Source organism: Pelobates fuscus, chromosome 12 (genome assembly GCF_036172605.1).
Source record: "Pelobates fuscus isolate aPelFus1 chromosome 12, aPelFus1.pri, whole genome shotgun sequence".
NCBI classification, from domain to species: domain Eukaryota; kingdom Metazoa; phylum Chordata; class Amphibia; order Anura; family Pelobatidae; genus Pelobates; species Pelobates fuscus.
In genome coordinates this window covers 136,803,694-136,820,496 of record NC_086328.1, presented here as the reverse complement: position 1 = coordinate 136,820,496, position 16,803 = coordinate 136,803,694, and the positions used below count along the sequence as shown (strand labels likewise).

The window sequence follows — 16,803 nt, the reverse complement described above, 5'->3', positions numbered from 1 at the left end:
GTTTCCCCAAATGTCTCTTTGCTGTAGATATGGCAAGCCTCGTGGGAAATATTCCGGCTTCCAACGTCATGTCTAAACAAACTCTGCTCTCCTGCATTTTTGGTACTAATTTAAAATGCCAGACCTTCTGTGATGCTCAGTTTGATAGTGGCTTAAGATGGCGTTGGTTTAACATTGACAAGGGGGACACTGGATTATTTTTATCCTTAACGTATCATATTTCAGTTCAAGCTAATAGGTTTTTGTTTTATTGATAAAATTCCAGTTGTGTATTCTGCAATTCTATACAAAAACAGAATTAAAATAACTTCATAAGACTGAAGTAATTTGAGAATGAAAACCCAGTTTAAATGCAGCTATTCGATATATTTGCATGTTACTGTATATTGGATCTAAACAATGGAGGACATTATGAATTCCGAGTGATTTTATTTAACTACTGGTGGAAGTGTGGTAGGAAACACGTTTATTAGCATTTTATATAGTGACTATCTTCCATATCGCTTTACAGTTTTACAAAAAGTATTAACAGGAAAAATGGCAAAGTGGATCGAGCACAAACAAACTTATTCTATCTGAATTGAAATCATCTGTTCCAAATGATACCATTTTATTGCCTTTAACAACCATATGAACAAGATTTGGTCAGGTCTTTTAGTTGGTGGACAGAGAATTCACAGATCTGTTACGAGGGCATTTCAATTACAGCCATCTATATTTTGTGGCTTTAGGAAGGGGAAAACATATTTTAAAATATTCAAAATAGAAACATTACACCCAAAACAACTAGCCACTTGACTGCACCATAAACTGTTCATGTTAATCAAATATCTTATTAGTCAGTTTAACATACATGTTACAGTCCCCAGATTAAATAGGAGGGAGAACTCTTCAGACACAGACCAACCAATCAATTCACATATCTGTCAAAACATTTCATTATCACCAGTCGAAAATCAAAAGTATAAATAATGGGGGAAAAAAAATCTTCTCAATCTATAAAAGATGAAGAAAAAACTGCAACACAAGGAAAAATACATTTAAAAATATTTGAATTGCTATAGGTCGTCCTTTTGTAGAATAGTCCAACCACTTCTAGAATGTCACACAAGTAACAGTTGTCTGATGAAGACTAGCTGCTTATTGCCGAATGGCGAATGCCACTGTTGCCACATGTTTCTTGTAGTTCAGCTACAAACATTTTGTATTAGCAGAGAGTAGGTTGCAGATCATCGAGCATTGTCCTCGACTCTTTCTAACTTAATGGACAATTTGCAAACTTGCTTGGTTTATGGCTAATGGATCAGCTTGGTCAAATGTATTAATTGGAATAGGTGGGCCATAAAATTATAAGGAATTCAGCTATACCTTATCATTTAAACCGATTACCTTTAAACGGGCCCAGAGTTTCATTTTCTTTAAAATATACTCTGCATAGTTAGATTCATTCATACCGCTGTTTCAGTCAAAAGTTATAAAGTTGAATTATTATTGATTTTTTTTTTTATTTCTGCAATGTGGGCAAGTCACACCCTATTTATGTAATAATCATGATTGATCCGGTTTATATTTAGAATTGTTCGACTGCAGAAGAGATTCAACTCCTGGATGCAAGTACTGCCTTTGTTGATGTGTTGTGCTAGACTGACTGTAATGTAGATGGTTGGGAGACCCACTAAATAAGTTGTTACTCAATTTAAAAGTACTTCCTGCATGTGTGGCATTCAGTTGGTAAAATATTTGTCTTTTAATGTAATATTGCTTGGTGTTTCACACTCAAACTTTTCCAGTTTTAACCGAAGGCCCACCATTCCAGGAGCCAGGTAAGGTTTCCTTGAACCCCCCCCTCCCCAAAAAAAAACACAGGTCAGACGGGGCTGACTCAAAGTATACAGAGCAATATCTGGCCTACAGTTTGTGCCCCAAGTCCAACAAAAGAACACAATCTATTATACTTCAAAGGGTTTAGACAAGCGAACATGGTTCCACTTCTAGGAGCAAAATGTAAGAAACTGCTGTTGAATAATGAATGAAATATTTGGGCAAGGGAGGAATGGAAAGCTATGCCTAAGTTGATGAATTGTTTTTTTCCTGCTGGTTTCAGAGCAGACTAGACTATAGAGCAACCTACATAACTATTCAACACTGCGTTCCAAGGTGCTGCCGATGGTTTAACATTATGCTGTTTTCATAGCAGACAATGGGGTAGTATACATCAGCTTTCCAAAAAAAAAAAGCACATAAAAACCGTCATTATTTTGGTTGGTTATTTATTAAAGTGATATTTAAAGTGCCAGTTTTTCCTCCATAATACATTATACCAGTTGTTGCACAAATTTCCATTTCAGAAGGCCATCAAATTTCTAGAGTGGAAAAATGTACCAGCCTTTTCTGTTTGGAATAGTCATAAATCTAGTGCATTGGAGAAAAAAATGACGTAATTTTAAAATGTTAGATCAGGTACAAAAAGCAACAGGTGAAAAATCTGACAGGTTTAATAAACTGAACCAAACATTCTCCAGACATTCACTGAAAATTGGCCAGAATTGTATCTGAGACAGTGTGATTGTGTCTACTGATAAACACAGAGGTTTAGGGTATCTGAACATCAATGTTATTTGTTCTGTGAATCTGATAATCTGCTAAACAGCAGTAGCCAGCTTAGCCGCTAGGTATCAATCAATGAAGAATCCGTTGGATGTGACTTAGTGTAGTTTTTTCACTGGACACTATAAGCACCCAGACCACTTTAGCTCATTGAAGGGGTCTGGGTGCTGGGTCCCTTTTGCATTTAGTGCTGCTATGTAAAACATTGCAGTTCCAGAGTAGTAGAATATTAACATTGCAGCACTAAGTCAGCCACCAGTGGCTGTCTTCCAGAACGTTCCCCAGACAGCCACTGAAGGCGCTTTTTGGCTGTTAATGGACCTTTGGTACAAGAATACAAAGTTGTATTCCTGGCACTATGGTATCCCTTTAAGTATTCATTTTTACGTGCCCATTTACGTGCTGATTTGTTATACAAAGCTATTGTGGACTACCATGCCCAGGAACCTCATGAAGCAGTTGATTACGGTTATGTCACATAATAAACTATTATGCCTTACTATTCTGTTATATTAAAAATGTTTTCTTTATCTGTTAGGAGTTTTACAATTATTATCATCTACAAGGAAATCTGTAAGTTTTTTTTGTATTCATTTTTTAATATTGACATTTCAACCACTTTAGTGTCCCCATTTGAATCTCACTGTTTTACACCAAATTATGGAGCTTATTGTTAAGTGGGCCAATCCACTTTGTTTTTGTAGTCTATGTGTTGACTAAATGTAACCTTCCTGGCAAAATGTTTTATAAATAAATTCAGCACGCCTCTTCTGAAGTTTCCAGACATACATAACATTTACATATAGGGCCTTGCCAATTATTCACCCCTTGCATGTTTCCCCATTTTTTAGTATTTAATTCTGGAATGAAAATGGAATTAAAAACTAGAATGCAAGACTGGTTACAGTCAGGGGTAGATAAATAGCCATTACAGTTCCACAGACACGTTTTGAAATCAATATCTGAAAATTAATGATTAAATAAAGTTTTCTGCATACGAACTGGTCTTTACATCAAATTCTCCAAAATGTTCACAGGATCAATGGATTTTAGCACTCTCATGCTGGAAACGGATAGATTTAGAGGGTGGGGAATGTTACCACGATATTGATTCATAGATAATACATATTAGAGTGTGTTTAGTTCTATCTTGTCCCGTTTATCTTACGTTTCTAATCTTATACGGCTATTGATAGCTGCTTACTTCTTACCATTTTATTTGCTACAATTGTCAGTATTCTCTAAAGATTGTACATGCAAGGTGTGGGTAAGCTTTGAATTGGTCAGGCTTAAAGGGACTCTTCCTGGCACTGCAGAACCCTGCAGTGCCCCTCTTCCACCCACCCCCCATCCCATGTTGCTGAAGGGGTTAAAACTCCTTCAGTGACTTACCTGAATCCAGCGCTGATGTACCTCGGTGCTGGGTCAGGCTCCGCCCATGCTCCTCCCCAACCGACGCCAGCCAGCAGGGGAGACCTAATGCGCATGCGCTGCAATAGCTGCACAAGTGCATTAGACCTCCCCATAGGAAAGTATTATTCAATGCTTTCCTATGGGGATTCCGGCGACACTACAGGTCCTCATGCATAGCGCGAGGACGTCCTGCGTCACTCAAAATACTTTTCGGGTTTTAAGAACCCGGAAGTCCCTCTAGTGCAGGGGCTCTCAACCCAGTCCTCAGGACCCCCTACCAGTCCAGGATTTGGGGATTACCTGGGTGTGTCTAAGGTGTTTAGAAAAAGGGGGGGAAAAAACACCTTAGACTCTAAGGTGTTTTTTTTTTCTTTTTCTAAACACCTTAGACACACCCAGGTAATCCCTAAACCCTGGACTGGTAGGGGGTCCTGAGGACAAGGTTAAGAACCCCTGCTCTAGTGGCTGTCTGTTAAGACAGCCACTAGATGAGAACTTAATCCTGCAAGGTAAATATTGCAGTTTATAAAAACTGCACTAATTGCACTTGCAGGGTTAAGAATGATGGGAGTTGGCACCCAGACCACTCCAATGGGCAGAAGTGGTCTGGGTGCCTGGAGTGTCCCTTTAACAAGCAGAACCTCCAAAGAAGAGAGAAATCTAAGTCCTAGGGAACCAACAAATCACAATAACGAATAACCAAGACCAAAAGCAGAGAGTCACCAAATGAACGCACTATTGGGTCAAAAAGGAACCATAAAAGATTGCAGTATCAAACAGAATTGTAGTTTAAATATGGAGACTATATTGTGTATTTCCTGTGTCTCCAGAATGTCCATGTGTCTAAAATGTGCGCACGCGTACGGTCAGCGTCAAAGTGTTGCCAAATGACGCCTATGCCTGCAGTTACTGAAAGGAAATAATGTTACAAAGTTACAGCGTAAGATGTCAAAATTAATGGAAGTAGATGCATTGGGAGAAGTAATAACGCAGGAGTGATTATTGATCCCTGATAGATTAGGACGACAGCGCCCACGTTTTGAAATAATCCAAAGCTTGGCAGTTCACGTTAAAATATTTACACCCATATAAGCTATTCTGCTGTGGCATTATTCTGCACACTATATTCAGAATTTATTCCTATTATAATGTGTATGTACATCCGTGAATTACGCTTACAGAATGTTTACTTTCATCTATGGAAAAAGTAAAATTGAACATAAAAGCAATTTCTTTTAAAAGTATTTTCAACCAAACGCTAAGATCTCGCTCCGCAATGTGTCTTTTAGTGTTTGTGACAGACAGAGCGTTGATCTGGCTCTCGAAATTAAGATGTTGAATGTGTGTGAGAAAGAGGCAGGGAGGGGGTGCACGAGGTAGGCTGCGTTTTTTTTTTGTGTTTTTTTTAATTCCTCGGGACATTTAGTAACATTTTGCTTGAGAAGGTTCTCTGTGCACTCCCCTCAAGGCTAAAGAAGAGTCTGATCTCCCCCATCGCTTCCTCTCTCTGGCAGCCTCCTTAGAAACAATAAACAGCCAACCACTGTATGCCTTAAAAGGCCGCAGCTCTGGCCAGGCTGTGCTTTCACATGAGAAGAATCCAGCCAGGCTGGGAGAAGGCTGCAGGGATCCTTATAAGGTTAAATTCTCAAACATCGAAGAAGCAACATTCAACTGGAAACATACAGGGAAGGAGTATGAGCATGCCACCTAGTGGAAGAGAGGGGCACAATGTCCCAAAAGTAATCATGCATAATCTGATACAATTTCCACTCCATACTCTCTCTCTCCCCCACCCTCTGTCTCTGGCAATATAATGTTATTCAGGGGGTTCTGGAGACACCAGCGTAGACGTAGATGAGATGGAAGGCTGAGTGTGTACGAGATGGCATAATGTTCCCCTCATAGACTTTATTTTACATATATATATATAAATATAATTACATACATTAATGGGGTCAGGGTTACTGCATTATCTTACTGTGATCTTACAATTCATTCTTTTCCATTCGTGATACGGTGGCAGAGGAACCGGGGAGACAAACATTTTGTTTCCCTCTCCTCACCCCCTTTTAACACAGTAGCATTATCGGAAGAGGGATGGCGCACTGGGATATGTCCTGGTGCTACCCTGCAGTTAGTGCCTCCTGTCATGCAAGATATCTGTTAAATCGAACATTACAGAGAATAATATGTGGACAGCGTCATCCACAGCGCAATACAGGATTCCGAAAACAGGATTTGCCGATGGAAATAATCGATCATGTAGAATTTCTTCGCGCCATTAGGGATGTGGAACTTTAACTCAAAATACTTTTTATTGTACCAAACACCCTTACAAATAAACAAGGAACCCTTGTGTTGATGATGTGAACGATTGGTCTCTCTTTCTTGTCCCAAGATTACTGGTCTCTTTTACGAAGATTTAATTTTTGATGCCAGATATTTAACATTAGCCTACAGCTCAATTATTTCTTAATTTGCAATGCTCTTGACCTACAGCAGACAAAATACAAGAATGAAGCTTGGCACCAACACTCCAGTGCAGATGTTTTGTACACACAAAGTGTCTTTGTCAAGTATAGACAAACACACTTTGTGTATTGAAACGTTACAATGTCCACTTTGTTGTGTGGTTGGATTGTGGTGTTGAATTTCATTCTTTAACAATACTTTGGGATCTGGCTGCATTGCTCCTTATATCTTGAGATTCACGAATGTCCTTTACAATATTAATATAATCGTAACCCCAAAAATCATTTGGATGTCAACTCTCCACTCGTCCTGGGCATAATGTTGGGAAACCTTGGAAGCCAGGCACAGAGACGTTCACACCCTTGCATTACCCCCTTACCAAAAAAGATAGGAGTGGTACGTGTTCCACGGCAGTAAGGAAAAACATAAGTAGGATGTTTTTATGGAACATGCCTGGTGATAAGGGCTGGGAGATCTCTCTCTAGGCCTGGGGTAGACAACGCTACATCACCCATAATGTTCTTATAGCCAGCATGTTGGCAAAGCTTCAGGGAAAATGTAGTCCACAAAATCTGGAGTAGGGTAGATGGCCCACCTTTGCTCCAGGCTAAGTCAATTCTGATGATCACTTCAGACAGTTTGGACTCATCTTCAGTTTTACAAAATACAGATTAAGGAACAGAACACACGTAAAAACACAGTTTTACAATTTACAAGGCTACTTAAAGTCACCTATCACAGGAAACAGAGATGGGGATTCAGTTCCACCATATGGCCATAGAGATCTAGCCACTGAAGCTCTTTTATACAGAGTTCTTAGCTATGATTACTCAGAATACTTGGTGGAGCACGTGGCGCAGAACCTAGAGCAGGGAGATGCAATTCTTTTGGTACACCTCTGCTGGAGAAGGTGTGGACAATCTTTCCACTGAGTTGACCAGGCAGGGTAAAGCCTAACCTTAGTCTGTGGTGATAGCTAGGACTATAATGCTTTCATGGGCCTTTAATGCAGGTCAGAGCAGGTGGCACCAAGTATTTGTTAGCTATCCCATGATCAATAACGGAGGTGGAAAAAGAAAAGATGAAAGAAGGGTCTAAGTGAGAACCACGTGGAATGCTTAACTTTAGGCACTGGAATATTTGCTTACTTATATTAACTGCTGTGTTATCTAGCTAGTGCAAGTTAATCTACTGAGGCGTCAACGGAGGCATTTGAGAATGAGCATTGAAGCTTTTATCTTTATTAAATCAGTGTGTAGTATGAGCCCACAAACCAGAAGTGACAACCAGGCTCTTGGGTTGCCATTCCAGGTAAAAATAATATCAGCTAACTGCGATGACTTAGAAAATTTTGTTGAGCACTTTCTGATAATTTCTACAACCCACAGAAAATTGTTTAAACACAATGAGTAATTCTGATGTTAAATGCAAATAAAAAAATCGTGTGGCTTGTGTACTTAAATAAATCCAAGGAACAAGGAAAATCTCCATAGATAGATTCAGGTCCCTGTAATGTTTGGGTCAATCTATAGTATTGTACCTCTTGGCATACTTTCGGATTATGCTGCACTCTATTCTCTGTATTATATACAAGTTTGGAACTCAGCAGTCTCATCATTGCTGAGGAATAATATAGTGTTTATTCACCACTTCACTTTCATGAATTTTAGATTTTTATCAACTCTTCCTGTAATTTAGAGAACCGATCACATAGGGAAAGGTTTCTTTGAGCACCAGAGTTGCTTGTTGAATGATCTATTTTTGAAACATTTTTATGCCTCTCTAAGTTGAACCCTTGTTGAAACCTGCCAACAGTCACAGAGTGTTCAGCGTTAAACTCACTAAGGTTCAAAGATGAGAATAACCATGGTACGTTTTATACCAAACATGGACTTGTTTGACCCTGATTCTGTTTTCAAGAATGCTTCAAACTCAAAGACATAATACAACGTTTATCACAGACAAATTTACCTTTTTGTGACTAATCATCGAAAACAGTCTGTTTCTCCGTGAACACTGGCGTGGAAATAAAAATGCTAAAAATAACCAGGTCTAGGTTTAGATTATCTATCTTTGATATTTTTAATGAAAAACTGACCATAACTCCCTGTCACCTCTATTGATCGTTATTGCTTCGATATTTTAGTAGATACAAATAAAAACAATTTCAATATTTCTCCTTCTTGAATCATTTAAAGATGAAACATGTTGCTGTGGATTTTGCTGCCTTTCTGCCTCTAACTAAAAACACTGATGGACCTTAGATAAATGTTGTCGCCGTCAGTCCCAGTAATGTTAATCTTGCCATTTGAATTATTTGGTGACTGCCATTGCCAAATAGTCTCATTGCAATAGACGAATGAGGACTGGTTATTATTTCAAATTAAAGTTTTTTTTTTAAGTTTTGGAGTCATACAGCGATTCTCTCTAAAAAAATAAATTAAAAAAAAAAACAGTAGTATATATATATTTACAATTGGTACGTTGTTATTACAGTTAACTTGCAATAAAAAAAATAAATAAGAATAAATTCTGTTTGCTGTGCTTGAGAATACAGTCCATAACAGCAAAAACACGGACATTGAAGAACATATAGTCAAACATTTGGATGTCATTCCTAAATACTGCACAATTTTTAGTGTTATAGAAACAGACTAGATTTACATGGGAATAGCTGTGTTGGTAGTAAGTGAGACATAGAGGTAAATAGACATGTAGCAAGATTCAATGAAAGCAACTTACAGAGCGTTAGTTATGATAAACTATAAACATATTGTGTAGTCAAGCTACAGTGAGGGAAAAAAGTATTTGATCTCCTGCTGATTTTGAACGTTTGCCCACTGACAAATAAGTGATCAGTCTATAATTTTAATGGTAGGTGTATTTTAACAGTGAGAGACAAAATAACAAAACGAAATCCAGAAGATCGCATGTCAAAAAAAGTTATATATTGATTTGCATGTCAGTGAGTGAAATAAGTGTTTGACCCCTTCGACTTCGTACTGTACTTGGTGGCAAAACCCTTGTCACAGAGGTCAGATGTTTCTTGTAGTTGGCCACCAGGTTTGCAGACATCTCAGGAGGGATTTTGTCCCACTCCTCTTTGCAGATCATCTCCAAGTCATTAAGGTTTTTGAGGCTGACGTTTGTCAACTCGAACCTTCAGCTCCCTCCACAGATTTTCCATGGGGTTAAGGTCTGGGGACTGGCTAGACCTCTCTAGGACCTTACTGTGCTTCTTCTTGAGCCACTTCTTTTTTGCATTGGCTGTGTGTTTTGGGTCATTGTCATGCTGGAATACCCATCCACTGCCTATTTTCAATGCCCTGGATGAGAGAAGGAGGTTCCAAGATTTGACGGTCCATGGCCCCATCCATTGTTCTTTTGATGCAGTGCAGTTGTCCCCTTAGAAGAAAAACACTCCCAAAGCATAATGTTTCTACCTCCATGTTTGACGATGGGGATGGTGTTCTTGGGGTCATAGGCAGCATTCCGCCTCCTCCAATCACGGCGAGTTGAGTTGATGCCAAAAAGCTTGATTTTGGTCTCATCTGACCACAACACTTTCACCCAGTTCTCCTCTGAATCATTCAGATGTTCATTGGCAAACTTCTTTCTTGAGCAGGGGGGCCTTGCGGGCGCTGCTGGATTTCAGTCCTTCACGGCGTAGTGTGTTACCAATTGTTTTTTTTTGGTGACTATGGTCCCAGGTGCCTTGAGTTAATTAACAAGATCCTCCTGTGTAGTTCTGGGCTGATTCCTCACCGTTCTCATGATCGTTGAAGCTCCACGAGGTGATATCTTGCATGGAGCACCAGATCAAGGGAGACTGACAGTTGTTTTGTGTTTCTTCCATTTGCAAATAATCGCACCAACTGTTGTCACCTTCTCACCAAGCTGCTTGGCGAGTCTGGTAGCCCATTCCAGCCTTGTTTAAGTCTACAATCTTGTCCCTGAAATTCTTGGACAGCTCTTTGGTCTTGGCCATGGTGGAGAGTTTGGGGATCAAATACTTATTTCACTCATTGAAAAATCAATGTAAAACTTTTTTGAAATGCGTTTTTCTGGATTTTTTTGTTTTTTGTTATTCTGTCTCTCATTGTTAAAATACACTTACCATTAAAATTATAGACTGATCATTTCTTTGTCAGTGGGCAAACGGTCAAAATCAGCAGGGGATCAAATACTTTTTCCAATCATTGTATGAGTTTCACACTTTTTTAGGAATTTAGGCTATATCAGATAGGTTAAAGTAAGTAGTGATACCACTGAGTACTACATGCATGAAAAGTAAAGAGAAGAGAACAGAAATCCCTCCAATAGTGTAGAGTAAGTGCTATGGATGTACAGTTCTGCCAGCCTCTGGTCAACCAATGCCATATGTAGGCCAGACTAGACAAACAGTCTCCATGTTGGACACCATTTCACCACTCCAAACTTGGTAGCAAAGGCCAATCTTTATACAAGCACGTTGGGTTTGGTTTGTTGCACCAGGGCTATCTACAAACTCGAGCTTAGGCCTTGATGGGAGCCATTTCCCTACGTCCAGGGATCCTCTTACTCCAGGCGGACGGTTTGCAGACCTGCAGGAACCCTTGGGTATTGCAAACTCCTCCGATTTCCTCCGATTCCAATTTTCAAAGCCTGCTTGGCCTTGTATAGGTTTTGGTGCAGAGGCCATTTTGGACTTGCCACGTGGTCTCCAGATCAGCAGCCTTAAATTCCACTACTGCAAGGAGGTAAGTTTCCTCAACATGGACTGAGATAAAACCCACCGGTCCAAAGGTGGGGGGAGGAGGGATCATGGGGCTATAGGAAAGTTACTGAGATGTGTGCCCCTTGTCAGGAGATTGGCTGTCTCTCCCACCCAATGGATCTTCAGTCTCGCTAGGCCGCCATGCCGGATGGTAGTGGATAGTTGGAGTGTCGAGATTCAGGTCCAATCATGACCTGCTTGCGTTAGTGTTGGTCTGTTGTATACCCTGTACTGCCTTTAGTAAGATTTTGAGCTGTTTGATCTGAAATCTAGATTGAAGGAGCTAGAAGAATACACATCTGGCTATCTTGGAAGTCAGGCCCTACTCCCCATTACCTTGCAAATGATAAGACATGTGACTTCTCTTTAAAATATGATTCTCTACTGTGTTTCATATTTTTTCTGTTGCCCAACATTGTTTTTTTCATGTACATAAAATCTTTTGTTAGCGTGCAAATAGCGTGCTTTTGGGGCGCACAACCTATAGAGAGCAGGATAATCAAATAAAAGATAGAAAAGGGAAAAATAGAAGGATTGCTTTCTTCCAGACATGTGTCAGCTGTATTTAGTAGATGGACAACAGATGGATCAGCGCTGAGTGACCAACCAGAAAGTGTATTCAAGACATGCAGCAAAACCGTTTAAGGCTCCCTCACGGACAAAAAAGAATGTATACAATAGAACAGATATTAGGTTGCACCACAATTATAAAAATATATAATAAGGTACTTAAATGAACTTACAATAACAAAAAAAACATTCTGAAATTATTACAGTCCAAAATATGTAGAAAATAAAAATGAGGTACAATGGTGATTAGAACATGACCTTTTGTTGTTGGTTTTCTTGTGTGAATCTTGAGATAATTGTTTCTTTTTATCCGGTATGACCATAGGAAAAAAAAAGAAACTGAAATAGTGTAATATGTCACGAACAGATAAAATACAATACGTAATAGTTCTACTCACATACTGTAGAGCTAGTACAAGCTCAGGTGTAACTCGCATTCAGTGATGTTAATCCCTCACTGGTAGGATGTAGGTGATGATATTTTCAACAAAGTCCTCAAAGTGAAGGTGTCCCAAAAAGAAAAAAGCAAGGCAAAAATAGTGCTCTCTGTATATAGTTATGTTTTTAAATGGTCAATAATAAGGTATTATACTCACATTTGGAGATACTGCTCAACTCAGTATTTGGAGATACTGCTCAATTCTCTGGGCGTGGGTGGAATAATTCCCACCTGGGATATTTTTTTGCAAGTAGTTCTTCAAAGTTCTGGATGACCAGGTTAGAATAAATTAATAAAATTTTAAAAAAGTGGGGGGGCGTGGCTTGCCGTGCATGGAGTGAGTCGCACATCGCCGGAGCTCCGCGAACCCGGACCACAAAGCCCCTTATAAATGCCACATTTCACGCCTAATATGGGGAGAACGAAACGCCAGGGCACCCCAGGACCCTCAAGCACTAGCCCACCGAGGAAAAATACCGGACCGCTGGATGATTTCCTTGCCTACCCGGACGGCCCCCGAGCCGCGAAACACGCGGACAAAATGGCGGCCGTGTCCCCGGACCTGGACAACAACGCAGGTCTGGAACCGGGCCCGGTGGGAAGTGACCAGTTAACGCACATTACCGCTGAACTGGCCTCTATATCTGCCAACATGCTCTCCAAAAGCGATAAAACTGCACTGGTAACGGAACTAAGGGCGGCGATCAGAGAAGAAATCCAGGAGGTGCGCAGAGACCTCACTGCCCTGGAGGAAAGAGTCACGGAGCTGGAGGGGGAGAATATCAGGGCCATCCAGCACTCCCAAACCGCTGATCATGCCACTGCTAGACAGGGCTCGGTTCTGCTCGAGCTCCGTAGACAGGTGGAGGATTTGGATAATAGGGGGCGACGAAACAACATAAGAATCAGAGGCCTACCGGAGGCTGAGAATGAAAATCTGGACACTGCCCTCAAGCAGCTCTTTACCCATATCTTGGGTGTGGATGCCCCGGATGACTACCAGATTGAACGAGCCCACAGGGCCCTTCGCCCCCCCAGAAGAGACGGCCTTCCACGCGACGTCATTTGCTGCCTCCTGTCCTTCCAACTCAAAGACGCCATCATGAGGGCCGCACGTGCTCAGACTGTCGTCTTCCAAGATGCCGCAGTCTCGCTTTACCAGGATCTATCGGCCCTTACCCTAGATGCAAGGAGGGCGTTGCGGCCACTCACGCACATCCTTCAGGAGAAACGCATACCCTACAAGTGGGGTTTCCCCTTCAGCCTCCAAGCCAAGCGGGGGAACACATGGAGCTCCCTGAGATGGCCCAACGACGTACCCAGCTTCCTGAGATCGATGGACCTACCGCCGGTCACCATCCGCAACTGGATACTGGACCAACCTCCACCACGCCCGGAGCACCCGGAGGTACCTGCACAGCTCCGCAACCAGGCACGTAGAGACACACAGCCTCTCCGATGGGGAGGCCCTAACGGGCCCGAAGAATAATCGAACTCGTATCAACCCCGGCCCCGATGTCCCCTGGCCCACTGTGATTGCTCCTGTAAGCGGACGTACCCACCTAACGGCCTCGATGACAGCTAAGTACTCATATAATATTGCACACGGGGTACACTGTTGTTTTCTCTCCCACGCAGACCACGGGGGCCCGGGGTCGGAATCTTGGGGACACTCAAGGCAACTGGGGGGGACTCGATTTCCCACGTTTTTTTTATAGCTTTTGGGTGGGGTACGGGTGTGGACCCTTATATTATTGCCCCAGGACGGCCGCTAACGGACCTCCTCACGCCCGGGAAGCCGGAGCACACCGTTTCCCTTGACACCTCCTACCACCAAAGCCGGGACTCTGGACGCTACCCAAGGCCCAGCCGACCGCCCGCCCGACTGCCCATGTCGAATTGCAAGCCTCCCCAATAATGTTTAGAGCCCCCGGGAACCGTTTCCCTTTTCAACTATTAGATAGGGGGGACCCAGTGCCAGGTTGGGGATGGGTGTTGGCGGGAGGGGGGGACTTGGATTGGTTTTGTATGTTTATTTGCATATTCTCTGTTCTTTTACCCGTTGTGTATGATACCAGTAGACTCGCTCTTCCCGAAACCTACTGCCCATGCAGCCGCTAAATATGCCACTAAGCTGTTGTTGACCCAGCTCGAACCCGATACGCTCCCCAGATTAGAACTAGGGCGGCCGCTCCGTTCCTGGGTCGGGGGATGGGAGGGGGCGGGGGGCCTGTGGGTGGCTTAGCCTTCACCTGAACATCTCATGTGGCACGTGGCGAGACATGTAAGCTAGCGCACTCACCGCCCACGCCCTACCGGGCGCCACGCAGTCTCGGGCAAGCCTCTACTCCCGCTACCAGACTGCCGATGCCCCTAATGCCCAAGGGTCATGGCGGACCCCTCCTCGGCCCAGTGGCCAGGATGGGGATACCGCGTGTACACGGGGAGCCTGACCATGCTTCATTTGCTGAATATTATGTATATTATGTGAATTGTCGTTTGCCTTGCACACTGTTTGCATAGCTGCTTTCCTCTTACCAGACTGTGTACTGATTTTCTAACCCACCAACAACCCTGCACGTCTTTCTTGCCCGAAAGAACCTGCAGACCCTCCCTTGCCCAGTAGCTAAGACATAGGGCCTAATGAGCTAACGGAGAAATTGGCTAAGGTTCAACTGTTGTAATAATTGCGAACAGTGGTTTGAATTGTATGCTCCCTGCAAACTGATGCACCCCTCGTCAGAATGTATGCTTTCTCTACGCCCCGCCAGTAGCCCCTTGCACCTCCCTATCCCCTCCCCTCCCCCCCCCGCCCCTGCCCAGCAGACCGCTCTTACTATACGGCCCGGACGAGAGAACCACCATGGCCACCTCACCCTCCCCGCAATACCTGGGTTATCCAGGAGAGGACCCCCCCCCAGGGGAACGTACTTGACGCAACTAGACCCCCCTCCGGCCCCTGCTGTCCCGTAGCCCTGACTGCTGACCCGCACCTAACAAGCCCTTACGGACGCCTTCTTGCCCCTCAAACAGACCGCTAACTCCACAAGTGTTGCCCCCCCTCTTGCACTAACCAGAATGACCCCTGAACGACATTCTATCCACCCTAATGTGGTCCGGGGGAACGTGACACCCGGTGCCACCGGACGGTTCTCACACACTCGACTTCCAGACCTCCCAGCAACTGACCCACCTGTATATAAGGTCATCCTCACTTGACCTAGGGCCACGGTTGCCTATAACCCCTGACCCCCTACTAGGTGCCCACCTCCTCCTATCTTCCCCCCCTCATCCCCCCCTTACCTCTCCTTCCTCTTCCAACCCCCTTACCTCTCCTTCTCCTACCCCCCCCCGTCGGAAACCCACGGTCCGACCCCCCCGCATCTCGCGCCAGTGCTCAGCCATGGCATCGGGCTATCGGCCCGCACCTTTAACTCTGAGGACGCATAATGTCCGAGGCCTCAACACCCCCGAAAAACGGAGACATTTACTACGCTCCCTCTGGGCTCAGAAGACCTCGGTGGCATTCATTCAGGAAACACACCTGAAGGGGGGGGATGCCCCCCTGATCAGGGATAAACGATTCCCCCTAGGCTATTATGCCAATCATCCCGATGCCAAAAGAGCGGGGGTAGCCATCCTCTTCTCCCACAGCACCCCTTTTACCAGCTCCGCCTCACAGGCAGACCCCCTGGGCAGATACATATTTGTTAAAGGCGATATTGCCGACCATAAGTACACCTTCGCCACGATATACTGCCCTAACAAAGGACAGCACCGGTTCTTGACTAAAACCCTCACACTGTTAGAAAAATTCCGAGAGGGCACGCTGATCCTGGCCGGAGACCTCAACATTCCACTGGACCCACGGATGGACTCGTCTGTGGGTACCAGTGCCATTCCCCTACATTGTATACGTCAGGCTAAACAATCCTTAGCTAAATCAGGCCTGATTGACTGCTGGAGGGTGGTGCACCCCGAGGACAGGGATTACACTTGCTACTCAGCAGCCCACACCAGATACAGTAGAATAGATTATATTTTCCTTGCGCAAGAATATCTCCCCCTCCTGATAGATTCCTCCATTGGCATACAACACGACTCAGACCACGCACCGGTCCAGGTTACACTCAAATCACCGCTCTTTAAACCCAGTGAACGCCACTGGAGACTTAACGAGAACATTCTGACGGACAATGAAACTACCACACGCGTAGCCCAAATACTGACCCAATACTTTGATGACAATGACACACCGGACGTTGCCCCCCTCACTATATGGGAGGCACATAAATGCGTCATACGGGGACACCTGATCAGTATATGCACCCAACGGAAGAGGGAACATACCGCTAAGATACAGGACCTGACACGCGAAATAGCCACCCTAGAGACACGACACAAGACTGACCAAACAGACGATATCTACCGCCACCTTACAGACGCGCGACGGCAACTCAAAGACCTTCTATCCCAGAACCTTTTGCTCACCATTCGCAAATCCAACAGACATTTCTACGAGTTCTCAGACAAATGCGGTAGG

At 43.5% G+C, this 16,803-nt stretch overlaps 1 long non-coding RNA gene across 1 annotated transcript in view; it reads right to left on the bottom strand.

The window, feature by feature from the left end:
- Positions 1-1,883: 1,883 nt before the first annotated feature.
- The window catches only part of LOC134578327 (uncharacterized), a 90,170-nt gene continuing 75,250 nt past the window's right edge, over positions 1,884-16,803 (bottom strand). The window contains exons 2-3 of the long non-coding RNA XR_010086099.1: positions 12,414-12,526; positions 1,884-2,219 (exon numbers count right to left, since the gene is read on the bottom strand). This is a non-coding gene — a long non-coding RNA (uncharacterized LOC134578327). The remainder of the gene's footprint in view (positions 2,220-12,413; positions 12,527-16,803) is intronic.